This window comes from Heptranchias perlo, chromosome 10, assembly GCF_035084215.1.
Source record: "Heptranchias perlo isolate sHepPer1 chromosome 10, sHepPer1.hap1, whole genome shotgun sequence".
NCBI lineage: Eukaryota > Metazoa > Chordata > Chondrichthyes > Hexanchiformes > Hexanchidae > Heptranchias > Heptranchias perlo.
Window position 1 is genome coordinate 29,058,780 of NC_090334.1, and position 15,278 is coordinate 29,074,057.

Here is a 15,278-nt window from a genome sequence, read left to right on the forward strand (position 1 = left end):
GATCTGAAATGGTGGCAATTTTCAATGCCCCGCTGCCCCCAACCCACCCGTTTTTTACTTAGAAAATCGAGCCCCATGTATGGTTACTCTATTATGGACATCCCTCATCATCATCTATTGACACTCCATTATAAGAAACAGTAAGTTCCTTCTCTATTCTGAAAAAAAATCAAGTTGTGCTGTTGCAGGTTTTGATTCATAGGGACATGGTATGCTTATGTAAATTGTCATCTAGCTTTGAACAGAAGAAAAGTTTTAGAAAAATGCCCGCTCTGCCAGTTCAATTCGACCAAATTTGAAATTCATTCCTAATAGCCACCATACCAAATCCAAAGGATCAATCTGAAATTGTTTGAAAATTTCAATCCTGCCCAATTTGGACTAATTCAGATTTGTAGGGACACATCTCCCTAAATAACATAGTGGCATTCATGTTACAATTTTCAATGTCATACTGAATGGTTGTACCATGTATTACAGGTGAAAGTCCACTGTAGTCAAGAAAATGGTAACTCCCTTGAGAAAATTAATAATTCCAGTCCCTAGGAGGCTAGTAAAGAGGGGTTGGGACATACAGTCTTGTGTTGAATATGCACAAGTGTTAGGTCCTTTATTTGTATCATTAGGAACTAAATGTTAGATCACTAGGACTTGACGACAGAATTCATCTTAATGCTCACTTCTATGGGTAAGTTCAGTGATCCTGGATCCTGAGAGGAGACCCGCTTCACAGGAGTCTGGACCAGAGAATCAGCGCTACAATATTGCAGCCTTATCTTGGATCTGTACTCCCACTGGTAGTGCATGATCATGGAATTTACCCTTTATTGTCTACATTACCTGAATTTGATATTGTGTTTTATCTCAACTCATTTTCTCATCCTTCCTTGTGAGAATTTGATTTCTTTTTTTGATTTGAATCTGTAAGTAGTCTAGTAAGGGGGAGGGGATCACCTTGTGGTCATGGTGCATCGATGAAATCTATAATGTTGTACCTGGGAGGACAGTGGATGGCACTACTGTTGGATCCTGGTACTGCCAGGGGGAGAATGGTAAGCAGGATCATGGTAATGCTATGGCAGTCTAATCCATGAAGGTTGGGGGAGATGAAGCTTGTAATCTGCTTCACAAGTGCCCACATTTCCAATATTTGCAGCCAGATTCAAACTCAAAATCAAAAAATACATATTCCCAGCACAATGAACTTATATTTTGAAAGTAACTATATTGTGAAAACTTCAAAGTGTATTCAGAACTCAAAGGGTTTTAGTCAATTGTGTTGAGTTCAGAGCCTTGTAAAAATTGATGTTTTCTTTGTTCTTTCAGGAATATTGGGGCTGAGCCAAAATTTCCCTTATCTATAGATTTCTCATGGTTTGAACCAGCTTTGAGATTTGATGGGAGGGATCTGCTTAGATCAAATTAAACTGAATATTTAATCTTAATAACGACAGAAAGGGCAACATTATGATAAAGTCTTAAAAACAAATCTTACAAACAGAGCATTTTATTATTTTTTTTATTATTCAGCAATTTAAAACATAATTGCAGTACAAATGAAGTTCATGGACGTGTAACTTGCCTTAAGACGCAGACTGTTGTATTTTAAAATATAAACTCTTGAATCCCAGACAAAACTACTTAAAGAACCATTCTTCCACCATGTATTTTTCAAATTTGATTTTAAATAGTGAAGGAAGATACTTTTGTGAAAAACATGCAAAATTTAAAAAGCTGTCAAGTCATTGCTAAATCAGCCTATTTATATCAAACCAAAAGTTCAAATCTTGATCATTCACCATTTCCTGGCTAAATAAATGTGCCACTCTTGAGCTGATCACGAAGGAGGGCACGCGGTGCTAAAGTTAACTCCTCTGCTGATTTACCCTTTCTCCCTTTAGTCAGCTTGTCCCTAACATCACAACAAAAATCAGAAACTCATCATTTAAGAAATGATGCACATGAAACCAATCTGTGGCACAGCACAATGAGTGCGTAGGTTTCTTGAATTTAATACCTCGTAACTTCAGACCAAAATATTATACCAACAAATAAAAAGATGATCTCACAATTCTTTCTAATGACTTATAAACAGTAGGACTGCCCAGATCCAATCTTTTTTTATTCATTCTTGGGATGTTGGCGCAGCTGGCAAGGCCAGTATTTATTGCCCATCCCTAGTTGTCCCTCTTGAACAGCTGCAGTCCTTGTGGTGAAGGTACTCCCACAATGCTGTTAGGTAGGAAGTTCCAACATTTTGATCTAGTGACGATTAAGGAAAGGCAATATATGTCCAAGTCAGAATGGTGTGTGACTTGGAGGCGAACTCGGAGGTGACGGTGTTCCCATGTGTCTGCTGCCCTTGTCCTTCTAGGTGGTAGAGGTCACGGGTCTGGCTTCACTTGTACTAGACACCTGACCCTGACATGCAACAGAATGATGCGGAGATGCCGGTGATGGACTGGGGTGGACAAATGTACGGAGTCGTACAACACCAGGTTATAGTTCAACAGCTTTATTTGAAGCTGTTGGACTATAACCTGGTGTTGTACGACTCCGTACATTTATGCAACAGAATGTTCTTGTACAAGCAGATCACTGTTTTATGCAATTGCATATCTTTGCAAATTGTTACCTACCAATCTAAATGGAATTTTAACTCCTTTCTAAGCATAATATTCATGTGCATTATATTATTCAGCTTTAATAATTTTCAGCTTGGTTTAAATACACATTGGAGTAAGATTCAAGTGTTACAGATAATAATGGTCACATATAGAAATTCCCAGGATTCTGGTCTTCTTTACTGCCATATTTTCTTATGAGAAACAGTCGCTACAGTCACTGGCGCTGGGTTTCATTTCCGTAAGGAATCGCACAATCCCAGGAAAGTCCCATACGTCCCTAATGTCTGTGGCTTTTTTCCTGTTTCATACAAACAACAAAGGCATTTTACTTCTCAAAGTGCCGCAGTGACGAGTAAAAATGATGTTACCTATTCAAAACATTTCCCTACAACAGAGAACTTTGGTCATAAATTATATACTGATGTAAGTTGGGGGACATTTACAGTTCACTGATTTTAGATTAAACTGCTATAAAACTTGCATATCTTCCTGTCCTGTCATTCTTGTTGGGCACTCGATGTATTAACGAGGAATAGCATTTGCTTTGTTGAAATGTGAGCAAATGAAGGTTAACATTTATTATTATGTAGTTAGCAGTTTGTTTTAACAATTATGATCAACCAAGTGCTTACATCATTACAAATAAAAAGCAAAATGCTGGAAATCTGAAGGAAAAACAGAAAAAGCTAGAAATACAGAGCAGATCAATCAGCATCTGTGGCGAGAACAGACAGTCGATGCTTTGGTTTCGCAATCTTCAGAACTGCAAAATTAAGAGATGAACAAGCATTTTAATAGTACAAGAAAGGGGGGGAAGGGGCTGGGAAAAACAGAGAGGGGAATTATCAGTGGATGACTGGGTGATGTAACAGATCATCTCAAGTAGTGGACAGAAGCATTAAAGAAATAAAAGCATTGAAGAAAAAAAGGACACGTGAATAACTGAAGCAGAGGGAGGCCTAAGAAAAATGTGAGAAACTGGTAGAGATAGATAACCTGGGATCATATTTGAAATTAAAACAGAAGATGCTGGTAAAGTACAGTAGGTCCACTATCTTGAAAAGAGAAAGAACAGGTTAACAAGGAGGGCACAGCATTACCACCCCTCCCCGCGTCACCAGCACCACTACTCCACCAGCACTGTGTTCTGACAAAGGACCTCCAGGCATTCAAAAAGTCAAGCAGTCTCCCTTCCCCTCAGACACTGACAGACCCACCTCACTTCACCAGCAACACCTGCTGTAAAGAAAATGGAGGATATGGCTGCAGTCTGAAGTTACTAACTCTAATGTTCAGACTCGAGGGATGCAGGCCTAAGGAGAAAGATGAAATATTGTTCCTGAAATTTGCGTTGAGCTTCATTGGAACATTGTAAGAGGCCAAGGACAGAAAGACTAGAATGGTAATGGAAGGGGGAATTAACATAGTGAGCCACATGGAGTTTGGGATCACACTTGTGGTCAGAACTGAGATATTTGGCAAAGTTGCTGTGCCCTCCTTGTTAACCTCAGTGTTTGACTTCCCCAATGTAGAGACTGCATTGTGAGCAGCAACTACAGTGCCATGGATTAGAAGGACACATAAATTTTTGCCTCACAGAGAAGGAGCTGGGGCTCTGAGCAATGGACTAGGAAGAGATGAATAGACAAGACATTGCATGTCCTGTGGTTGCATGGGAAGATGCTGGGGAGAGGGTAGCTGAAATTCGGGGTGGTGGAAGAGAAAACTTGGATATTGTGGAGTGAAACAAACCCTTCAAAGAGCAGCGAGAGCAAGATGGGTTTGATTATGGATCATATTGTAGGTGGCAGAAATGGAGGAGGATGATCTGGTAAATTCAGAGGCTTGTGGGGTGGAAGATGAGGACCAGGGCACTCTTTTATGGTTGTGAGAGGAAAGTCAGAGGTTTAGGACATAGGCATGGGAATTGGGATGGATGCATTCAAAGGCCCTGTGGACCAATGCAGAGGGGAATCCTCAGCTAATGAAAAAGGACTTTACAGAAGCTCTGATGCAGATGGTAGAGTTATCAGAACAGATGTGACGGAGATGGAGAAAATAGGAGAAAGATATGGAATCCATGTAAGAAGCAGGTGGGAAGAAGCATATTGTAAGTATTTGTGGAAACAATGGGCTTGTAATAAATGTCGCTGGAAAACTCATCATCAAAGAAAGATGAAAAATAAGTGCAGGAAGAGAAGCAATGAGTCATAGATGGATCAAGTGAAGGTGAGGAATGGGTGGAAATTGAAAACATAGTAAATGAAATTCTCCAGATCAGAAAAAAAGCAAAAATCAGCACCAACATAGTTGTCAGTGCAACAGAAGAGGAAGTCAGGGAAGGGCTGACATGAAGAATGTTCCTACAGAAAGACAGGCATAACTGGGCCCTGTGTGGGTTCACATAACAATACCTTTTATCTGGAGGAAATGAGTGGAGTTAAAAGAGAAATTGTTCAAGGTGAGAACAAGTTCAGCCAGACAGAGGAGGGTGTTGGATAGGGCTAGTTGGGCTCCTGTTCAAGAAAGAACCTTTATATCATTGCCTGAGGAAAGACCCATTGTTAATCAATGTCATAACTAATTCAGTGCCACAACTACAAAAGATAATTCCAGTCCACGATTAAAGCAACTTCACAAAAACTGGCAAGAATTTGTGGATAGTGTTTCTTGTTGGCAACTTGTGATTTCCTTCTCTGGAAAATTACTTAAATGGTGCAAAAGATAAGCTGAATAGCAGAATGTCAAAATGTAACAGCAGCTCTAATGTAAAGAACAGCCTGTGACTTAAGGAGCTGGATTCTCCTCACAGCGATAGACCTCTGCCCACCCCTCAGACACTGCTGCAAACCTGACTCAGTTTCTTGGGTTAAGCTTCATCACCCATCCATAGAAGGCACCTTGAGGGATTCAAGTGGGAGCCCGCCAGTGACCAGTCACAAAATCACCCAGTGACTAGGTGGTCACAGCAGGCAGCCCAGCATTTAGAATGGCAGAAAAGCCCCGAAGATCAGGGAATTGGCAGGCCTGTATGCCTCTGAAGAGATGGAGACCCACAATCTGGGTTAGAGCCAGATTTGGGAGACCTCAGGGATCTTACTGCCACTGCCAGGGGCCTACTTCCACTTGGCAGTCCCGGGAAGCAGCAGTCGCTGGCCTGACGCCAGAACAATCTACTGGGGACCTGCGCCCTGTCCCCTTGTCACCATTGCTTGTGGTGGGGCGGGGGGTGGGTGGGGGGGAGGGGGGGCAAGCAGTACAAGAAAATCCAGTCCATGCTCTTTAATTTTCAATTTTTACAATATTATAATTGAGACTTTTGTCCATTTAGTATATGTATCATAGAGCAGTGGATTTCATTTTACTTTTTCTTCACTAAAAGTAAGAGTGTGTACCATGCACATAAAAGATCTACTTCCCAAGTAATACTGTACTAGATTTTACCTCCCTTTCTCACCCCTGTTGTTTTCAGTGAGAGATGTATTCACATCTTTTATAAATACACAATGGAAAAAGACCTTTTCAGTCCCAGTTACTGGGTTCAGATTCAGTTCAGACAGAAGTAGTAAATTATCCCTTCCTCCTCCTCCGATGATTGTTAAGAGTCACAAGGAAATCAATTCTGACAGTTTTGGTGCAGCTTTGAGTGGGAATACTCGTTGCTGGAACTGGGTGCAAAAAGGGGCAAGAGTATTTATTTGAATCCAACTGAGAAAGGCTTATTTTGTTTCAGTTGATGACTGAGGCAATGCTGTATTTTCCCTGTGATTCCATTTTCAATGGAATACAGCTATATTCAGATAACCTGATAATGATGATATCGCGTCACCTGCCCATTCCAACACCTGGCTCCTCATACCAGTACTTCACATCATGTTTTCTGTGGATGTGATACAGAGGAGTCTTTTTAACGTTGCGAATTGTTCTGAGGTTCTTCTGCACCACGCTGTCATTAGTAACGTGGGTGTGAAGGGCAGATTTTGATTTTACCCACATTGCATTGTTGTCTTTATTGTTCCCTCAAGGGAGTTAGGAATTGAAAAATAGAAAATAAAGCTGGAGATCAGTATAGATAAATATCATAATACACTACGTGACATTTGTACAGAATGTTAAAAATTCTTCCTCAAACTTGCTTGATCTGTTAATTCTAAAATGCTAACCTAGAAAGGGAGTTCAATGAGAAAACAGACCTCACTCCTGCCAGGATAGATAAAATTAATGGAAAATAGGAACAATTTTTTAAGACAAGCAGGACACCAAAGTAGCATGTTGTTGGCCATGCATCCAGTAAGAGGGATGAGATCATAGACTAAAGTGTTGAGTTTCTGATGGGAGCCAACAGGATGGATTCAGTCTTGCCAATATTGATTTTCAGAAAGTTCTGGCTCATCCATGACTTGATGTTGAACAGGCAATTAGACAGCACAGGGACAGCTGTGAAATCAAGGGTGATGATAGAGAGGGAAAGCCAGGTATTGTTAGGCACATATATATGAAAGCTGACCCCATGCATACAGATGATGTTGCTGAGGAGAGAACATATAGTTAAGTAATAGGAGGGGGCCAGGCGGGAACGTTGCAGCTCATTGGAGGTGACCAACTGGTTTCAGGGAGAGAAGTAATTGAAGGAAATGTACTGGCCTTATTAACAGGTAGAAATGAATCATGCAAGGGGATGTCATGATCTTCCACATAGATGAGCGGTGAAGGAGGATGTGAGGAACCTTACTGAAAGCTGCAGAGAGGTCGAGGGATAATGCATTTTAATCATAGTGTCATTGTCTGTATAAGTGTATAAAAATTCCTTTTGTATATAACAGCGGAGTTTGTTTCTTCTTTACAGCTCCAGACAGGTACAAACTGACACCCAGCTGTTAGGTACGCCATCAAGTTTGAACTATTAACCTGTGCTCTGGAAGCTCAGTTGCCTCTAGTGGTAGCAGTACATTGCATCCTCTTTACACTTCAATAGAAATCACACTCCAAAATGTTAGCTTTCACAGCTGTATAGCAAAGACACCAGCATGTGATTTTATGTCATTGTACTGATAACTCTTGTCTGCATGTGCACTTCTACTTGAGGGTTTCCTTGTTACACAGTAGTCATTTTACAGTAGTCTTTTTACAGTAGTCTTTGTTCACTCTCCAAGCAAAATACCTACAGAAGACTCACATTTTCGACCCAAGGCTGAATTCTGAGCCAGAGATTTCAGTGTTGGCCAGTTTTTCCTGAAATTATTCCATTATTTTGAATTGAGACAGTTGTGGGAATGCCACCTCTTCATTTCCATTCCTGACTCACTTACAAGCCAAAAGGTTGATCTGAGTTGTTTTAGGTGACATTCATGACACTGTAGCACCTGAATTGCATCATCTCCAGCAATGGTCATTTTGGTGATGAACAATAGTACATTATAGATGTCAATCCTAGTACAAAATTGGATGAAGCATTTACATAGGATAGAACCAGATTCATGTTAAGGCTAAAATGCACATCTGTTCTTGCTAGCATTCTTTCATTTCACTCTGCTTTTAGATCAATGCCAGTACATTGGAATTGTCAGGAGACTCTGTGGGACCAATGGGTGCTTCTAATTATGATGAAGATTATCACTGTGACAGATTAAGATGAATCAATATCATAAAAAATGATAATAATGTAACATTTTTCAATCTAAGTAGATTAATTTGTCAAAAATGCCTCACTGGTAATTCTAAACTGTTGATTAGTTAACTGCTGGTCTGTTTTTGTTACTTATTTAACTTACTAATACAGTCTTTATGTTCAGCCCTTGAGAGTTATGGGGACCAATTTATCTGCCTCTGCATTTGGCTGCCAGGCAGGCAGAGTACACCTGAAGTGTGACCTGCCTACAATGACCTGAGCCTGCTGTATGCTTGGGTTCAAGTCATTTACATAGGTCAGACGCTCCCTTGGCACAGGCCTGCTCCCTGGCAGGACCTAGCACCTGGAAGTAGAGAAGGAAAAATTATTGCTGCTGTAGACCTGAGAGACTTGCAGCAGCAGGAATGGCCACCGGCATCAAAGTCTTCTGGCTGCTGTCCAAAAATAGCAACCAGAAGGCCTTCAGCACTGATCCCTGCCCCGTGCAAGAATAAAAAGGGGACTTGCTTTAGGTCCTGTTGTTTTTACTGCCTGTTCTTAATATGAGAACCCTCCGGTGATGAGGGAAGAAAATGAGGTGGGTGGGTCCTTCTACCTCATTACAATGGCAGCCCTTAGCTGGGACCTATTGTAGACCATAGATACATCACATTTTTGATATAATTTGAACACATTTGAGTTGCAATGAGTTCAGTTTCATGTGTATGTCTCTGGAAATACATGTACATTTAAGAGGAGTATTGTGGCTGTCACATTACTAGGTTTACTGTGCAAATGTAGAGGATGGTGATTTATTCCAGGGCACGGGAAAGCTGGAGGGAGTAAATGCCGTGATTAACTGAAGGTGTCATTTGAGACATTGCCAAATGTCAAAGGTCCTTGTGCAGCTGGATCCTCTGGTTCCTACAACTCTTTAATGACCTCTCCCTGGTGATGTTGTGTGGCCTCTTGCTCCAGCTGATCCATGTGGACTCCTCACTGAAGATCAAAGTTACGAAGCATGCAGCACACAGAATGATTCATGAAACTGTACCAGAGGATCTGTCAAAGCAATAGAATCAGTGGCAACTCCTGTAGAGACATGCACCTCATTAAATCTGTGCGCCGCTGCTATCCGTGGATGGTGCAGAAAGATCATGAGCCACAGCTGCATGGGATATTCCTGGTCTCCTACCTTGCACTTCTTGGTCAGGAGCAAATAATGGAGGCACAGTGGACTACCTTGAAATGACGGCATCATGGCTGGTGCCAGTGAAGCAGCCATTCACTTGCATTATCCTTTGCAGGTGGTTCCTGATGAGGTGCACGTGGATTGAGTGGTAGTCCTCCCGGCTCTTGTACAGTCCACTATTATGTGCAGGTGCAGGTAGGGCTATATGTGTGCCCTGGACTTGGGGAAATCTTTCCAATTGAAAGAATCCTATGGCTCTCTCCTGCTGTTGGTTCTTGCCCACGAGGAAAATTATGTGAATGTTTGCACTTGCAAACAATGCATCAGTCACCTGGTTAATACAGGTCTTTCAAATTATGAAGGGGTTTGATAGGGTAGACGTAGAGAAGAAGTTTCTAGGGGACGTAAATATAAGATAGTCACTAATAAATCCAATAAACAATTCAGGAGAAACTTCTTTATCATAATACCATAGTGGGTACGGCAGAGGAGGAGGCCATTCAGCCCATCATGCCTAGGCCAGTTCTTTGAGCGAGCTATCCAATTAGTCCCATTCCCCTGATCTTTCCCCATAGCCCTGTAAATTTTTTCCCTTCAAGTATTTATCCAATTCCCTTTTGAAAGGTATTATTGAATCTGCTTCCACCACCCTTTCAGGCAGTGGATTCCAGATCATAACAACTTGCTGAGAAAAAAAATGTTTCCTCACGTCATCTCTGGCGCTTTTGCCAATCACTTTAAATCTGTGACCTCTGGCCACCGACCCTTCTGCCACTGGAAACAGTTTCTCCTTATTTACTCTGTCAAAACTGTTCTACTAAATCTCCCCTTAACCTTCTCTGTTCTAAGGAGAACAACCCCAGCTTCTCCAGTCTCTCCACATAACTGAAGTTTCTCATCCCTGGTACCATTCCAGTAAATCTCTTCTGTACCCTCTCTAAGGTCTTGACATCCTTCCTAAAGTTTGGTACCCAGAATTGAACACAATACTCCAGCTGAGGCCAAACCAGTGTTTTACAAAGGTTTAGCATAACTTCCTTGCTTTTGTACTCTATGCCTCTATTAATAAAGCCCAGGATCCCATACACTTTTTTAACAGCCTTCTCAACTTGTCCTGCCACCTTCAAAGATTTGTTTATGTGCACCCCCAGGCCTCTCTGTTCCTGCACCCCCTTTAATATTGTACCATTTAGTTTATATTGCCTCTCCTCATTCTTCCTACCAAAGTGCATCACTTCGCGCTTCTCTGCGTTAAATTTCATCTGCCATGTGTCTGTCCATTTCAACAGTTTGTCCATGTTCTCCTGAAGTCTGTTACTATCCTCCACATTGTTTACTACATTTCCAAGTCTTGTGTCATCTACAAACTTTGAAATTATACCCTCAATACCCATGTCCGGGTCATTAATATATATCAAAAAGAGCAGTGGTCCTAATACTGACCCCTGGGGAACACCACTTTATATTTCATCCAGCCTGAAAAACAAGCGTTCACCACTACTCTCTGCTTTCTATCCCTAGCGAATTTTGTATCCATGCTGCCAATGTCCCTTTAATCTAATGCGCTTCAATTTTGCTAACAAGTCTATTATGTGGGACTTTATCAAGTGCCTTTTGAAAGTCCATACGCACAACATCAACAGCACTACCCTTATCGACCCTCTCCGATACTTTATCAAAGACTTCAATCAAGTTAGTTAAACATATTACCCAGAGAGCGGTTAGAATGTGGAACTCATTACCACAAGGAGTAGTTGAGGCGAACAGCATAGATGCATTTAAGGGGAAGATAGATAAGTACATGTGGGAGAAAGAAATAGAAGGATATGCTGATAGGGTTAGACGAAGTAGAGTGGGAGGAGGCTCGTGTGGAGCATAAACACCGGCACAGACCAGTTGGGACCAACGGTCTGTTTCTGTGCTGTAAATTCTATGTAATATGTAGACTGCAGACTGATTCATGTTGCTGATGTCCCTGATGCCAGCCTAAAAGAGCCTGAGGCAAAAAGGTTCAGGCCTGCAGTGCTCTTCACAGCATCTCAAGACTAGTTTTCTGTTAGCAGGACAAAGTTGTACATATGGGCAAATTCAGTGAGGCTGCATTCCCACAGCTGAACCTCGATGGAGAGGTGTGTGGGTCAGAGAATAGCCCATATTATCTCCAACTTATGCACCTGCTTAGCAAGACTTTGTTCTTGTAGTGCAGCTTTACTGAATTTGTCCTATATTAAAAGGGAATGGATCTGAACTGGTGGAGTGCCCAAAAATTACAAGCCCTTTGATGAGCTTATTGAAAGCAAAGAAATTATGTTAAACTTGTATAGAACCTTGGTTAGACCACACTTGGAGTACTGTGCACAGTTCTGGTCTCCATATTATAGAAAGGATATAGAGGCATTGGAGAGGATACAAAAAAGATTCACAAGGATGATACCAGAACTGAGAGCACATCGTTATCAGGAAAGGCTGAACAGGCTGGGACTCTTTTCTCTAGAAAAGAGAAGGCTGAGGGGTGACCTGATAGAGCTTTTTAAGATGATAGGGTTTGATAGGGTAGACGTGGAGAAAATGTTTCCATTTGTGGGGGAGTCTAAAACTAGAGATCATAAATATAAAATAGTCACTAATAAATGCAATAGGGAATTCAGGAGAAACTTCATTACTCAAAGAGTGGTAAGAATGTGGAACGTGCTACCACAAGGAGTAGTTGAGGCATTTAAGGGTAAACTAGATAAGCACATGAGAGAGAAGGGAATAGAAGGGAACCCTGATAGGGTTAGATGAAGTAGGGAGGGAGGTGGCTCATGTGGAACATAAATGCCGGCATAGACCAGTTGGGCCGAATGGCCTGTTTCTGTGCTGTAGTTTTGACTTAACTCGATGTAACACTACCCTAGGCATCCTTGCTTTAAGTTATCTACAAGTCAAAATTTCCTCCAACTTAAACATCAGGAAAATCAAAGCCACTGTTTTCTGTCACTGCCATAAATGCTGCTCCCCTGTCACTGATTGCAATTGCATCCCTGGCCATGAACTCAGGCTGAATCAGACTACATGAAACCTTGGCATCCTGTTCAGCCTAGCGCTGAGTTTCAAACCCCACGTCCTATCCAAAGCTGCTAACTTCCACCTCCACATCACTGCCCACCTCTGCCTCTACTTCACCCCCATCACAGCCAAAACATTTATCCAGACTCGATTTCTACAACATACTCCTTACCACCTCCTCTGCCATAAATTCCAATTTGTCCAAAACTCAGCCATCAGTATCTTGTCCTGCACTAGGTCCCACTTGTACATCACTCCCATCCTCACTGACCTGCATTAGCTCCCTATCTCCCAGCACCATGAATTTAAAATCCTCATTCTTTTCTTTAAATCCATCCATGGCCTCACCCTAACCTGCCTCTGTAACGTCCTCCTACCTTGCTTTCCATCCTAGAGCCTTCCATCCTCCTGCTCTGGACTTCTGTGCACCCCTTCACTCCATCATTGGTGGCAGAATCTTCAAGTGCTTTGGCTTGACTTTTAGGAACTCTCTTGTTAAACCCCTCAGCCTCTCTCTCAACCTTTAAAAAACCTTCTTAAAATCCATCTTTACAGCCAAGCTTTCAGTCATGTCTCTTAACACTCCCACCATAGCTCAGTGTCCATTCCTTTTAATGTTTTCTGTCCATAAAGTGCCTTGTGATAATTGTTTACATCAAAGGCGCTATATAAATGCAAGTTGTTGTTGTTATAAGAATGTCAAGAGCATAGGGAACGGTGAAGCTGAAGGCCTCCCCAAAGCTCGGGAACAGTACAATCCTGCTCTCATGATTGGTCTTCTCTCTCTCTCTCTCTCTCATGCACACACAGACACACATCCATAACACCATCACCCATAGTGTCTTGCAATGGAAGTTTGTAAAAAGTTATCTCTAGGTGCCAGTGTTGTAATATGTGATCCTTTTCTAGCATTGTAGGCCTGGAAGAACAGCCTGCCAGTGGCCCAGAACAAGCGAGTACCTTACTGTACCCTGAGTCCCTCATACCCAAAATTTACAAGCACGGCATTGGAGAGAGGAATGCAGGGTACTGTGAGGTGCTGCCTTGTTCTGGGTCAATAGCAGGCTGCTTGCAGGATACATTTAGTAAGATTAAGGAGGTAGTACTCTGTGAATACAGTGCAAGGAAGTGGTGGTATCAGAGAAAGAGCAAGAATATTCAGTCCAGATGACTACATAGATGCTATCAGCTACCCCCTGTACCTTGTGAAATGCAATAATGTGGTGAAATTGGGCAGTTATGGTATGCTGTTATTGATATTCAGTGGGAAAGGAGATGACACTACTTCCCTGCTGCGCATTGCATCTGCCACCAGTTTGATACCTCTGTGCGTTGTCTGATACTGCAGATAATTCTTATGACAGCCTGGAAGGAGGCAAAGGCACAACAATAGAGGGAGGTGGGTAATCTTGACTGCCATTGGCAGTACTATCCCTGTAAAAGAGGTTGACTGTCAGTCTCCTTGCAGCAATGGTGCAGGTCTGCAACTGCCTCTTTGATGACCTGGAGCCTGCAGTGACACTTGCTCTTGGTCATTGCCAGGTAAAGGTGCAGATTCAGTTGGTTGTATAATAGCAGGTGAGGGCAGTCGGTGCCCGCTGAACTCCATTGCATTCTTCTTCATCCTCTTGCATTAAAAGCAAGATCTTTTGGAATTGAATGTCTGATGGGGGGAAAAAATTACAATGCCTCTTTAAGAGATCCCTTCCCAGCAAGTAATAATGTTGCTGGCCTTTAATTCCTGGGTGGGAATTAGACAGGAAACTAGGACAACCAAGGGCTGCCTCATAATGCCCTATTTGGATTGTATTTCATTATCTAATGAAGTTCTGGCACATTCTGTGCAAAAAAAGTAAGTTGCACACTGCACATATCATCCAGGGGTTCACGAATGTGTGAACTCACCAATTTATGGCCCCTACTCATCCAGTTCCTGACAGTGGAAGCACTTTTGGCAGCTGCAATTGTTGCCCTGTAAAAGGCAGCATATTGCATGGTATTCACTGTCGGTGGTTCGCCAGTGATCATTACACTGCTACAAAGTTTAGCACTCCTGGTAATTTTGGGCAATTGGCTGAACGTACATGAAAAATATTGAGCACACTCAAACCTCAAAATGAGCCCAGGTTGCATATACCTGTGAGCGAGTTATATCTACACCTGTGATCAAGTTTCATTGTAAAGCTTGTGTTGCATCAACCAAGGAGCTGAGAGTTACCTATATATTCAGACTTGAGTTGCTTGCTGCTGCTGATGTATTTTTGAAGTCTCTCCCAGCCCATTCGTGCGTGCTGTTTCCAGTCCCCTTCAATTCCTTTATCCATATTTGTACCTAAGATCATAATCACACCCCAGTGCAATTAGTGAATTACATCAAGAGCAAGACATGTGCAAATATTATATTAGCATTTCCCACGAATCCTTACACAATGTTCTCTTCTCCAGTCCCAGGCTTCAGATACTATAGAGATTTATTAAAAATTGCAACTTCTGGTCTGTTAATACGGTCCCACCTCAAGGTGCAGATTGAAGTGGTTTTTTTTGCACCGTCCCAATTTTCCAAGGACTGAACCTTCTTTAATGTTCACACTGTGTTCAACTGTTGCCAGAACAACGGCGGACGAGTCCGCACAGCGCAAACAGGGGAGAGGTTCAAAGGCTGAATTCGTGTCGGCCGACACGGTTTATAAGTTTATGGTCGCTGCCCGCCCCGCTCAATATTGCTGCGAATGGGAGGCCGGTTTTGTGCCCTAACTGGGCATTGGGAGCGGGATAGCGCTCGCCTTCGGTAGCAGGGTTGTTC

General features: G+C 42.2%; 1 long non-coding RNA gene across 1 annotated transcript; it reads right to left on the reverse strand.

The window, feature by feature from the left end:
• Positions 1–2,553: 2,553 nt before the first annotated feature.
• On the reverse strand, positions 2,554–15,031 carry LOC137326116 (uncharacterized). Its single transcript, XR_010964109.1, has 3 exons — positions 14,902–15,031; positions 14,694–14,807; positions 2,554–2,925 (listed from the first exon to the last, which is right to left on the reverse strand). It is a non-coding gene; the product is annotated as an uncharacterized lncRNA (long non-coding RNA).
• Positions 15,032–15,278: the final 247 nt, after the last annotated feature.